Source organism: Crocodylus siamensis, chromosome 3 (assembly GCF_052110815.1).
Source record: "Crocodylus siamensis isolate JL-2025a chromosome 3, ASM5211081v1, whole genome shotgun sequence".
NCBI classification, from domain to species: domain Eukaryota; kingdom Metazoa; phylum Chordata; order Crocodylia; family Crocodylidae; genus Crocodylus; species Crocodylus siamensis.
In genome coordinates this window covers 97,138,802-97,151,186 of record NC_143397.1, presented here as the reverse complement: position 1 = coordinate 97,151,186, position 12,385 = coordinate 97,138,802, and positions in this window count along the sequence as shown.

Sequence of the window (12,385 nt, the reverse complement as noted above, 5' to 3'; positions counted from 1 at the left end):
TGGAGAGGTACCCTGAGATTCCCTGGGGTGTCCCTCTGTAAGTAGGGAGAGAGGGCAGGTGCTCTGAGGGTTTGAGGGGCCCTCAAGCTCTTAAAGCACCTGCCCAGGGTAGCTGTGGAGAGCTCAGACTACTCTACCATCCCACCACAGAGCAAACAGGTGTATTTTACCACAATACAGAGGTAAAATTTATTATCATCTTTTATCACACCACTGATTTTCCTTTGATACCGTGGGACAAAGGGTAGTGACATCTATTAGCTCTCCATTTGTGTTACCATAAAGTTTTTTATGGCAGCACAAATGAGACATCAGGTGACATCTGTTCCAGCCCTAAGTCCCAGAGGTGGGCTGGCTTTAAGGCATACCTCTCTAATCTACATTTCCTACATTTTGACAAGGCAAGGTGCCTCCTGGGAGACTGAGATGCTGGCAAAAGGTTTAAGTGCAATCACTCAAGTCACCCTTAAACAGTCTGTAAAATGGGGATAATAAAACGTTCTGTCTGAGTAAGTTCAATGGGCAAATAAGTTGAGAGGGTCAGTGAATTAATTTTTTTTCTTATAAACACAATATGGTCCTCTTCTGAAAGACAATATTGAAGGATTGATTGTTTCCATAGCTTAGAAGGAAACACCATTTAATAGCTTCAGAGAATTCAAATGTAAGGATGGAAAGGTAGAATTAATAAGTAAAATACTCCCAGTTCCTGGCTTGTACACAGGGAATTCTGTGTACCATAACTCAAGCACTTTTTCTGAAGAGAAAGCATATTCATAAATGAAACAATCTCCTCAGCGTTAGCAATGATTGTGGCTGGCAGCATTCAGAGGAGAAGGCTACAGAGTTTATCCTAGAACAGCCATCACAAAGTATCACTAATTAATTAGATAAAAGCCTTTTCCTTTTTTGTATTTTCTTCCCTTACCCACAACTCCATAGGTCATGTCAGGATAGGTTCACACTTTTAACATGCTAATCGTGCTTGTTTCAACTGTCAGAGCAGTGCTGAAAGAAACCCTAAGAAACTAGTTTCTGCTCTCTGCTGCTCTGCTATAATCCCACCAAGAATCAGCAGGGATCACGTGAGTGCAAAGGTAGCCTTATTGAGACCAGAGACTAGGCAAAGGGCTGTGAATAGGTCACTCATTTCCATTATGATTGTGAACCATGGAGTGCACAGAAGAATATGAAGTGGGGTATTTTTTTTAAGAAAAGGGTACACTATGTTCTATCTTGACTGTTTTCAGTAGCCTCTCTCTAAAGAAGCGTGCAAGAATTTCTCTGGTTATCTCCTTGTTTACTCCCCGTCTATTCAAAAAATGTCAGATGATTTAGAACAGTATGAAAAGAAGTGATCTCATCCAGTTTGTTGCCTAAATTAAATATCTTTCTGATTGAAACAACTTACTTTTCAGGGGTTTCAACGAATTATTTTTATTCTCTGAGCAACCCCTGCTAAGACTGTGAGTTTTACAGTCTTCTGCATTTTTTTTTCTGATTGTTAGTTATCCTAAAGAGTACCAGACTAGGTATTTTTTGTTTAAAAGTTTGCTTTTGACCCAGATCATTGTCTTAACTTGCTTAACCCTGAAATAAAATCACAGGGCCAAACTGACTATTAGTGTAACAAGTATTAGTCTATTGAAATCAGTGAATTTATTCTCATTTATGCCAGAATTTGAACTGGAACCAGAACACTACATTTATTTGTGCATTTGACCTTCTGCATCCCTAAAGGAATGAAAACCCCCTGATCTCTTGGAATCTTTTTCCTGCTTGGGTTTGTGTGATTCTCTGTCTGGGGTTGGAGAATGGGTAGGGGTAGGTAATGGCTTTGTCTCTAATAGCTTGCCTGTTTGCATTTTATTTTTCAGCTGAAATATTCAGAAAAGTATTTCACAGAAATAGTAGAGATAAATAGCATTAACTAACTCTAGAGGGTAGTGCTAAGAGGCCTTTGTGTTAGGTCCTCCACACAACAATTATAAGAGACAATCCCTGCCTCAAAGACCTGACATTCTAAATGGATAGACTGGTAGTAGCGGGGGTTACAGAGACAAAGTCATTTGCCTGAGGTTATACAGTGGGCCAGTTACCAAGCCAGGTATTCCTGGCTTCCATGTCCCAGGGAAGGGCCCTATACAGCAGCCCAGATTGACTGCATTAGTGAGATTCCTAGGTGAATATAAGAGGGAAGAAGGAAGATATTGTTTTCCTGAAGATGTGACTTTGGAATAATAAAAACAAATTGTCAGTCCTGCCAATTGCTATGGCACAAAAGGGAAAACAGCTTACCTACCGATAAGCATTTTTCTGGGAAAATCTTTGAAATAAACACAGGGAGATTTTTAATAAGCTGTTTTGCATTCTACAATGATTTACTAGGTCTTGTGGGCTTTGGTTACACAAGCAACATGTCAAAATTAAGGTTGTTGATTACTTGATGAATATTGCTATTATTTATTGCATTTGAAAATGATGTCAAATATGCTAGTGATATGCAAGGATTAAATGGCTTCAACGTCAGCAGCAGATTCCACAGGCATAATGAAAAATAGAGAGTCCTGCCTCATGGGTAAGGAGAGCATGAAGGTCCATATGGAAGATGTGCAGTTCCATAAGAATTAGTGTTTTTACTCTCTGGAACTGTGCATTTTGAAGCTAAGGCTCCTAGGACCTAGAATACATTGGGAGCCCAATTCAAAGACCACTAGAGCTATCCTAATGAGCTTTGTTTCAACACTTTCATGTACATGAAGCATGGAGCATCCTGGAGCTGTTTAGAAAACAGAATCATAGAAAGTGAGGGTTGGAAGGGACCTAAGGAGGTCATCTACTCTGACCTTATGTTTAAGGCAGGACCACCCCCAGCTAGATCATCTTAAAAAACCTCCAAGGATGGAGATTCTTCTACCTCTCTGGGTAGCCTGTTCCAGTGTTTTACTACCCTCCTCGTAAGAAAATTCTTCCTAGTATCTAACCTAAACTTACCTTGTTGCAACTTGAGACTGTTGCTCTTTGTTCTGTCATCTCCCACCACTGAGAACAGCCTAGCTCCATCCTCTTTCAAACCTCCCTTCGGGTAGTTGAAGGCTGCTGTCACAAGATGGGGTCCCCAGGGATGGCCATGATGCCTCTAGGGCTCTGCAAGTATGCCAGTCTTGCCCAATGGGCACCCTTTCCCTCTCCTGCCATGTCTTGTTGGTAATTATAATAAATAGGGAGGCTGCCCTCGAGTTTATGTTTGGACACGGTCCTCATGGACCATACTGAACCCTGTGGGTTCTTGGATCACTTTTGGGTCCTACTCAAAATGGTTGCCTCACAGGACACCCTCAGTCTTATGGGCTACATGCATGGTTCCGAAACCAGCCCTTTACCATGATCCGAGCCTCGCTGATGGTATTTAAAAGTTGCCTCTCTGGGGCCTTGCTATAGCTTGGCCTTCTGTCATCACTGGGCTCTCAGCAGCCCTGTCTCTGCACCGACACCGGCGCTGTGCTCTCCTTTGTCACTGCACCCCCTGGTGCTGGGGTCCCCACACTGTAGTGGGCCCACAATGATGCCTCTTCTTCCCCCAACAGCCTCAGGCCGGTCCACTGGTTTATAAACAGCAACCAAAATATGAGCCCCTGGGCTATAACATAATACAAGCAGTTCAGAGTGTGCTCTGTCCCTTCAAAAGAGTCAAACTCTCCTCCCCAGCACTAAGTGCCTTGTAGGCCAGGGTACCTGGTGGGCTCCTGGAGGGAGCCCCATTAGCCCTATGTGCAGCAATTCTTCCCTGGAGATTCCTTCCCCTGGCTGCTGTCAGAGAACTAACTCCTGCTGGCCTCAGCCCTGGGGTTTATATGTGCCCAGACCCTGCCTTCTTTCGGTCAGCTGACTGGATGCAGGTGCAGGGTAATTCCCTTGTTAGCTTGCTGCCATAGTAACCTGCACCTGTGGAGTTTCTGTCTGGCTCTTAGGGCCCTGTCCCTAGGCAGTGTCTGCTCTTAAAGGAGCAGGGACCTTAGTGCCTTGCAACAGCTGCTATCAAATTTCCCCTCAGTCTCCTCTTCTCTAGACTAAATAATAGTCTGTGTGGAATTTTGCTGGCTGTTTCATTTTGATGCTGTTTCTACTCATTTTGAGCTTGAAACAGCGAAATCAAAACAAAAGGAAGGGCTTTGAAACAACCTTGAGATGAAATGAGGGCAGTCAAAACATTTCAAAACATTTTGAGTTTCCAAGCTGAAGCTGGGCTTGCCTGTAAGGAAATAAAAAGTAATGAGAGGAAGGGGGAGAATGGGGAAGGACTGCTCTGATATTGACTGTGTAGCTGGCCAGTGACTATGATCTTTCCCTGAGGTTCCTTCCAATCCTAGTGCTCTGGGGAGGGATGGAAAAACAGCATAAAAAGCAGCATTATTTTAAGTGAGTTGCTTTCTCCTTTGGTGTTGGTCAGTGAGCTGCCTTCTGTCAGCTCAGCAGCATCAGACAACAAAGGCTACCAATCATTTCCTACTTGCTAGCCTAGCAAGTGGGATTCATCAATACTTTTTGCTTTCTATACTCTTTTATGTTATTTTATATTCATTGATTCTTTTCAATTTATTCCTCCCTCAAAATCCTCTTTTTGTTTTTGTTAATCTATTGTGATTCTTTTCATATCTGTGCTCTCTCTCACAGTGTACAGTCCATTCATTGTGCAGGGAAGCACAGCATAATTATATTGCATATTATAATCTGGAATGTATATAGGAACACATGCATACATTTATATATTTTTATTGTATTTATTACATAAATACATTAATCTTATCTACATATATTGCATAAATCAGATAACATTAAAGAAGAAGACACAGATTTTCCAGTATACCAAGGCAAAGACAAGACACTATGAAATGCATTATGAAGCATGCTGGAAAGTCAGCTGGCAAGCCTTGAGGGAGGAGCAGAAGAGGGGGTAGAGGGAGAGCTGTAAGTTTCCTCCACTCCAAACTGAGATACAGCCTCTTTGCTACAACAAGCAGGCATGAGGCTTCCATTAGTTCTACAGGCAGCAAGGAGAGGGGAGCAGTGCCAGTGCCACTGCCTGTGCCTGAGTCTGCATCCCCACCAAGAGCACCAGTCATAACCCCTCCCCACCATGACAACAAGCAGTGGCAGCAGCATGACAGTCTCTTTCTCCCCCATTTCATTCCCCTTGCTGAGCCTTCCAGTGCCAGAGGAAGAGCTGGATCTGGATATGAGTGCCATAGCAAGGGAAATTCTGGGGAAGTAGGGGAATCATCTGAGGTTGTGCTCCATACCCCTCAAAATTCCCCTACAGCCAGGTCTCCTTCCCCAGAAGGCACTTCAGAGGAGGTTGAGGTAGTAGTTGTGGAAGACTGATAGTACATGGCTGTCCCAGAAAAGTGCATAGTTTATGAGAACCGCCCCCAGACTGTTGGGTGTTTCACTATGCAGTTATACCTTCTTTTTAATATAGACAGTGTATGCATTTTTTACATTATATGTGCCTGAAATGGAGCAGAATGCATCCAGATGTCCTTTCATCATGAAGTTGTTCTCTGCAAGTGGGAGTGACCCAGGAATGCCATGTTCCACCTAAGTATGGTTTCAGCAACTTTATCTGTGTTGGCTTCAAATTTTGATAAAAGAGTTCTTTTCCCTTTATTTTTTTCCATATAGTCAATGTATTCTGGCAGAGCAATTAAGGAATCCTGCTACAGCTCTGGAGTTATAAGATGAAACCCCGCCAAAGCTGTCCCCCAGTTGACCCAGCTGTGAATGCTGTGTCCTTTCAGTCTGAGGAGGCATATGGCCAGACACAATGCTAACCACATCAATCTCTTGTGTGTCTTCACCGCACTAGTCCAGTGGGCCATTAGGCTTTGGATAATCTTTAACTTGATTTGATGTGGTGCATGAAGCTAAATCTATGTTTATTTGAAAGGTTTCCTCTATGTAAGTGTTATCCCACTTGGCTCAACAACAAGCAAGTACTTTACAATCTGAGCATCTCCAGTCTCTTCCTTCCAAGGTGTCCTTTCCATTATTTATTAAAGTTCTCCACTTGGTTTGATCAACTGCCAGAAATTCCCAAGCATCCATTCAGCTGCCAGCGTAGCATCTTTGAGTGAATGCTTGTGGTTGTCTTTAATATACTGAGCTCTGCATGGAAATAAGTAAATGACTATACAATATTTTTAGGTGCCGTCCTATCTTGTTAATGTGATCAGACTCCTGATTTGTGGAGTGCACATCCAATATTCTGTTTTATTCTAGCAGCTGAGAAAATGTTGCCTAGATAACTATAAATCACTGCTGTCAAAGTTATGTAACACACTTGATCCATATCTTTGGAGAAGGGGGATGTAGTCTTAAAAAAATGGAAAGGCATCATTATTCCTGCAAATGAAGCATTTTTAAAACTTAATGTGCATTGTCCAATGATGCACATTCAAATATTTTTATCCTATTCAATATATGTTGATAACCCTTAAAAGCAGCTTTACTTGAAATATAGTCCCTCTATGCCTTATTCATTCAAGACCTTTAGCTCCATGCTCTCGTTATAATATGACATCAATAACAAATGATTTACACATGATAATGAGTTCATTTGCAAATGAGAGCTCCCAAAGCTGCTTCCAGCATAGAGTGAATTAACGTAAATGTCACTGTCGCTGATACTACAGGTTTTACTCATGATTCGATATTGGTACCAGTGGGCACATGGTGGATATACCTCCATTAACTTGCCCTCAGAGAGAAATTAGGAGACTTTCTTTTTATTTAAATATCTGAAGTTCTATCAATTCTTCCAGATGAAAAATGTCAGCACAATCTAGGGGAGGGTATTTATAGAATTAAAATTATTGTTCGAACAAACAGAGGAGTTTTATTTAAATGAGTGTCATGCTAAATTACATAGACTTTAACAGGGCTAATCTAGCGGTCTTGTGTTTTTGTTGTGAATTCAGGATAGAAGAACAGGCAGTGGCTTCTAAAAGTGTATGAAACCAGAAAGTTTCAGTTTACAGGGTTTCATTCAGGCAAAGTTTCAGCTAAAGAAACTGGAACTCAGGTTTAGCTGAGTTTCAGGTCAAAGCTATGCTAACAGCTAATGAATTTTACATGGTTTCCAAAATGATTTGCTATCTGCTTGGAGCTTAGCCTAGGTTCCCTGAAACACTTGAAGTCCTCACAAATGCTTCAGGACATCCAAGCTAATTTTCATAGTTCAGTATGTATCTCTTTGTTGGAAAGATTATATGGTTTTCGAGGAGGAAGTTGTCCGATTGGGAGGTCTGGGCATCATCTTTTCACAGAGGAGTGAACAGAATTTAATGTGAAAGGAGAGTACTGAGTAATGTGTAGGACACAGAAAAGATATGTGGGTACATACAGCAAAAATGTGTTAAGTTAAGGTGCAATATTTATTGAATCCAGGATGACTTTGAATTTAAGATGACCCCTCAATAATTATATTCTGTACATGGAAAATTATAAACGTGTTATTATTTTCTATGTGTGGAATCGAATTAGTGGAAGTTGATCTTAAATTCTCTCTCCTCAACTACTGATGTAGTGGGGAAAGCAGCAGTAGGGGTTAAGAGGTCAGACCCCTGCCCCTTGCTCTTCTGCCCTGTTTCTCCATGCTTGTGCCTGCCATCCCATCCCCTACCCACTCCACACCCTCCTTCTACCTGCAGCCTGCCCCACAACATACCCTGCTCCCCTCTCTGTACCTTCCCATCTCTTACATTCTGTTGCAGCTCTGCTCTGGATCAGGGCAGTCAGCAGTAACAGCAGCCCCAGTGCTGCCTGGCCAGAGAGAAGCAGCTTCTGGCTGGGTTGGGTTAGGGCTGGAAGGATTGGAACAAGCAGAAAGTAAGTGGAGAGGAGACAACTGTGGGGGGCGGGGGAGGCTGGGAGTAGGGGTGGAGGGGGCAGGCACAAGCAAGGGGAAGGGGTGGAAGCGCAGGCTGCAGTTTTCCCTTTCTCCCCCGCAGTCTTCCCCGTACTCTCCCCAGCAGCGAGGCCCCTCCTTCACCAAATGAGTCATTCCAGCCCGGAGCAGGTGGCCAGCTTCAGCCCCAAGCTAAGCTGGAGCTTAGCTGCCACCCTTCCCTGGGCTTGCTGGTACTGAATTTAGGACCCAACCCTTATACCTTTGTTCTGGGTGAGCACAACCCTCAGACCCACCACGACCGTTCCATTTGATAATAGGCAAATTTATTGATACAGAGTGACAACACAAAAGCAACAATACGAACAATGAAGCAATTCTATATCTACCAATCCCAGGGCTGTCATCGGAGTCAAAGTACATCTGGTCAGGATGCAGGCTCCACTCTGAGATGTCAGCAGTCTGGAGGTGGGATGCCGAGGCCCACAGTCCCCTTCCAGTGCGATACATGAGATGGGCTGTTGGCATGTGCCCTCTATCCATGGTGGCCTTGGGGCCTCTTCCCGGGAGATGAGGACGAGGATGGGAACCTCTCTCAGGGAAGAGAAGGAGGAGGAATGGGGAGGGGCAGAAGGCAGAGAAGGAGGGGTGGAAAAGAAGAGAAAGAGGTATGGGGAGGGACCCTTTGTTACTCTCAAGTCTCTGCTTTTGTATTTTCCTTCCTTCCTATTGAATCCTGATGACTCTTCATCCATAGCTCTCTCTGGTTGGCTGTCTCTCTGTGGTCACACGTCCATGTAGCCTTCTGGGCCTTTTCCTAATTTGGTCTGTTCCCCCAAAACCAGGACTCGGCTCCCATGCTGCTCTGGGGCCTTGTAGCTGGTGTCACTTATCTCGTGTTATGCGACAGTATGGTCCATACTTCCTTGGCTTCCAGGCTGCGAGTCCTTGTTGGGTTAGACAACTGTCTGCCTTGAAGGCTGTAATCTCATGTTATGGCATGCCCCCCTTAATTCTCAGGCTGTGTCCATCCACTGGCCTTGTGCTAGTCAGCCTGTCTACTTCCAGGGCTGAGATGCACTTTGATTGTGAGACCCAAGATCTTAGAAATCAGTTAACCCCTGCTGCCCATCTTGAACCCTGATAATGCATATATCTATACCTATAAGCCAATTCTCCAAAAACAGACCTTTAAATACTATTTTCAAGCCACAGGACTGATACTTGAATCTAAGGTGAGGCTTTTCCCCGCCTATGTTGACTGGGGAAAAAAGGCTTGTCTTAGGTTCAAATAAATATGGTATTTGTTTCCATTCTCCACTAAACAAGCAACAATAATGGTCACACTTTATATTAAAGGTAGATTTCAAAATAGTTTAATGAAAGCTTAATGATGATTAAACAGATGTACACAGGGATAGTCTCTTTCTTTCCTTTTTTCTTTTCTGAAACATTTCTTGAGCTCCCCATGTAAGCACAGCACAGAGTTCCTGAGCACTGTCTTCAGGCCTCCTCTAGAACTTTTGAATGTAAGACCCTACCTCATTTATTTTCATCACACCCTGCAACATAACTAGGTCAGGTCATTGTTGGTAAAGGCAACATACTCTGTAACAAATTATTGCATCTTAGTATTTTTAAAAAAATTATACCATATTCACATGTACAGTGAGTGTAATTATCCATTTTGTTATATGAACTTACCACAAATTCTTGTCTGTTTATTACATGCTTGGGAATATTTACAGTACACATACAATATACCTGACATACCTGGACTATAAGTATACACTGAAGCCATTTTAAGAAGAAATATATACATTAGTCAGGTATCCAGCTTCTAAATGGAAGATTTAGTGGTATTTGTCTGCTGAAAAGCAAAAGGAAAGGAATATACACTGTAATTACAATGTAACTGCACTGAAACTAAAGGATTCTTGTTATTAATCAGCAACTTTAGAGAGGTTTCCATAAAGTACTTGGAGAAAGGGAGGTTCCTTGGCTAAGGGACAATGACATGAAGTGAGGAAACTGATGGATTGCGGGCATATTGGCTACCCTTTGTGCTTCAATTTCTCCATTTATAAGATGAAACTGGTAATCTTTCTCACTGTGGGAGACAGTAATTTCATTTATGATTGATTACAAAATGAGTACAGCAGTGTTTTAAGATCCCAGGGTGGAAGGAGCCTTGGTCTAGGCCAGTTCCTAGTGATCTGACCCAATCAAGGGATAGCACACAAGTACACTGTCCAGAAGTAGAGTGGGACTTGAGTTGTGACTCAGAGTGTAAATAGATGTGTTGGGACACATACTGGCACATCTGTTTTGCCTCATATGGTAAAACACATGTCCATTGTTCCAATTGTTGATCATGTGGGACAAGGGGTGACATGCTTCCCACTTAGAGAGACAACCCCAGGAATCTCTGGAGGTGCATCTCTAACAGGGGAAAGCCAGGCAGGTGCTCCTTAGGCTTGCCCAGGGGCCCAGTCTTGTGTGGGAACTCCCAGAGCTTGTAGGCCTGGGCCCTTCAAGCCCCAGCATCGCTTGCCTGGAGTGTCTGCAGCGTGCAGGCAGCTCTGGGCTGCCCACGCTCTCCCACCATAAAACAAAAAGAAGTCCACTGTGAAAAAGCAGCACAAATAATTGCTATCTTTTGTCACAGCCATAAATAAAAGCATGGATATCTCTTTGCTTTCATTTTGTGTCACCATAAAAATTGTTGTGGTGGCACAAAGGTGAAGTCTATTTCTGGCCTGAGTGACAGAGTTGCTTGCATCAGGAGGGATGAAGTAAGCTGGAGCATGAGAGATGCAGAACCAAGGTTCAGCTGACACTATCCCCTGCTGCCCTGGGCATTCTTTGCTCTCCTGGGTAGTGCAAGGTATTGTTATTAACAGTGTCTTAATAGTAAAGTAGAGCCTTTAGGGATGTATTGTAGAATGTGGAAGTTACAGAGAGGAAAGGTGTGAGTGAGAGTTAAATACAGTACCTTTCTGGCTCAGAATACTGTGAATTCTGTTGGCATCTCTCAGATGTCCCTGTTGGTTTTATCTGTGTACCTATTTTTCATCCTGTTATCCTTGTCCCTTCTTAGTTTGCTCCTCATTAATGACTCTGATCTAAACGGTAAAAAATAATGGCAGTTTTGTAATTGAGCTTGGTCTTTAAGAATGCTTTCATTGCTCAAACTGACCTGAATTTATAGGTTCTTCAATCCAAGTGTCATCTTTATATTTCCAGAGACTTTGGTCCTTCATCCTAAATTTAATTTTGAGGGTTGATTTCTATGACAGATAAATATATGCTACTTTTCTGTCTAAAATCTCTGTATGCAGGGGACCAATGGAAAGTGCCACACCGGGATCATACTCACCAGTGGAACAGAACGGGAGTGTAAAATAATTATAAGAGCAAGTGTTCATGTGGCAGCGGTAATTCGGGAGGATTTGTTGCCAATCTGCAAAGTAAAACCTGGCTTTCACTTGCATTGCAGGTTTCCAATCTTTCAATAGAGATGTGAGGGGAAAAAAACATTTCCAATCAAAACTTTTTTTCCCCTGGGTGCCAGTACTTTACTGTGGCATTAGTGGCTATGAATGCACAGGGAACTCAAAGTGTCTAGAAAGTGCCTTTCCAAAAGTGAAGCTAGCAAAGCTCAAACTTTCCCTGTCTTTTTTCTGTGTTACTAAGATTTAGGGTCAAATACTCCTCTGGCTGGAAGCAGTATATAGAAGCATCCAGGGGAATGTGTCTCTGCAGGTGGCAAAGCCATTCTTCATAGCTTCCAGTGTCCACAGCACTTGCAGGTGTGTAGATGTAATATTGATAATGTAGAAACTTTGCACAGAAAAAAAATCACAGCCCTTCAGCCATGTACAGATAAAGTGTTCCTCAGACTTGCTGGTGGTCATGAGTTGAAGGCAGGACAAGGGGAAAATAATGAAGCAAAGAGGTGAAACATGGCACTTCTGTGGGGAGCCTGGAAAGGGAAAGTAGTGGAATAATACCGAAAGCAGGGCTTTGGGAAAAAAAGGGTCTGGCTGGGTACTCATAGAGAAGGCATGGGGATGTGAAAGCAGTAGGAGGATGCTGAGCTATGAAAAATAATACATCCACCTTCTCAACAAGTAATATTTGGGCTGGCTTTGCAAGAGAAGGCCTTCAAGTCCTAAAACTCTGGAGCAATTTAGAATTCCGTGCTTTAAAGGGGAGTCTTTCACAGCATTTGCACTATGAATGCTTATGCTGAGCAAAGACCAGAGCTGGGAGGAGGCCCTTCTGGAAATGTGGCCCTAACGATTCAGTGATAGCCACGGAGACAATAACAAGGCTTAGTCTCCACTACGGCATTGATGACATATCATTCAACATCGATTCTGTCAGCACCAGTACTGAGACATGAGTGCCTAGAGCAGCAGTTCTCAAATGGAGGTCCATGGACCACCCCTGCCTACCGCCCCCCACCCCCCCCAG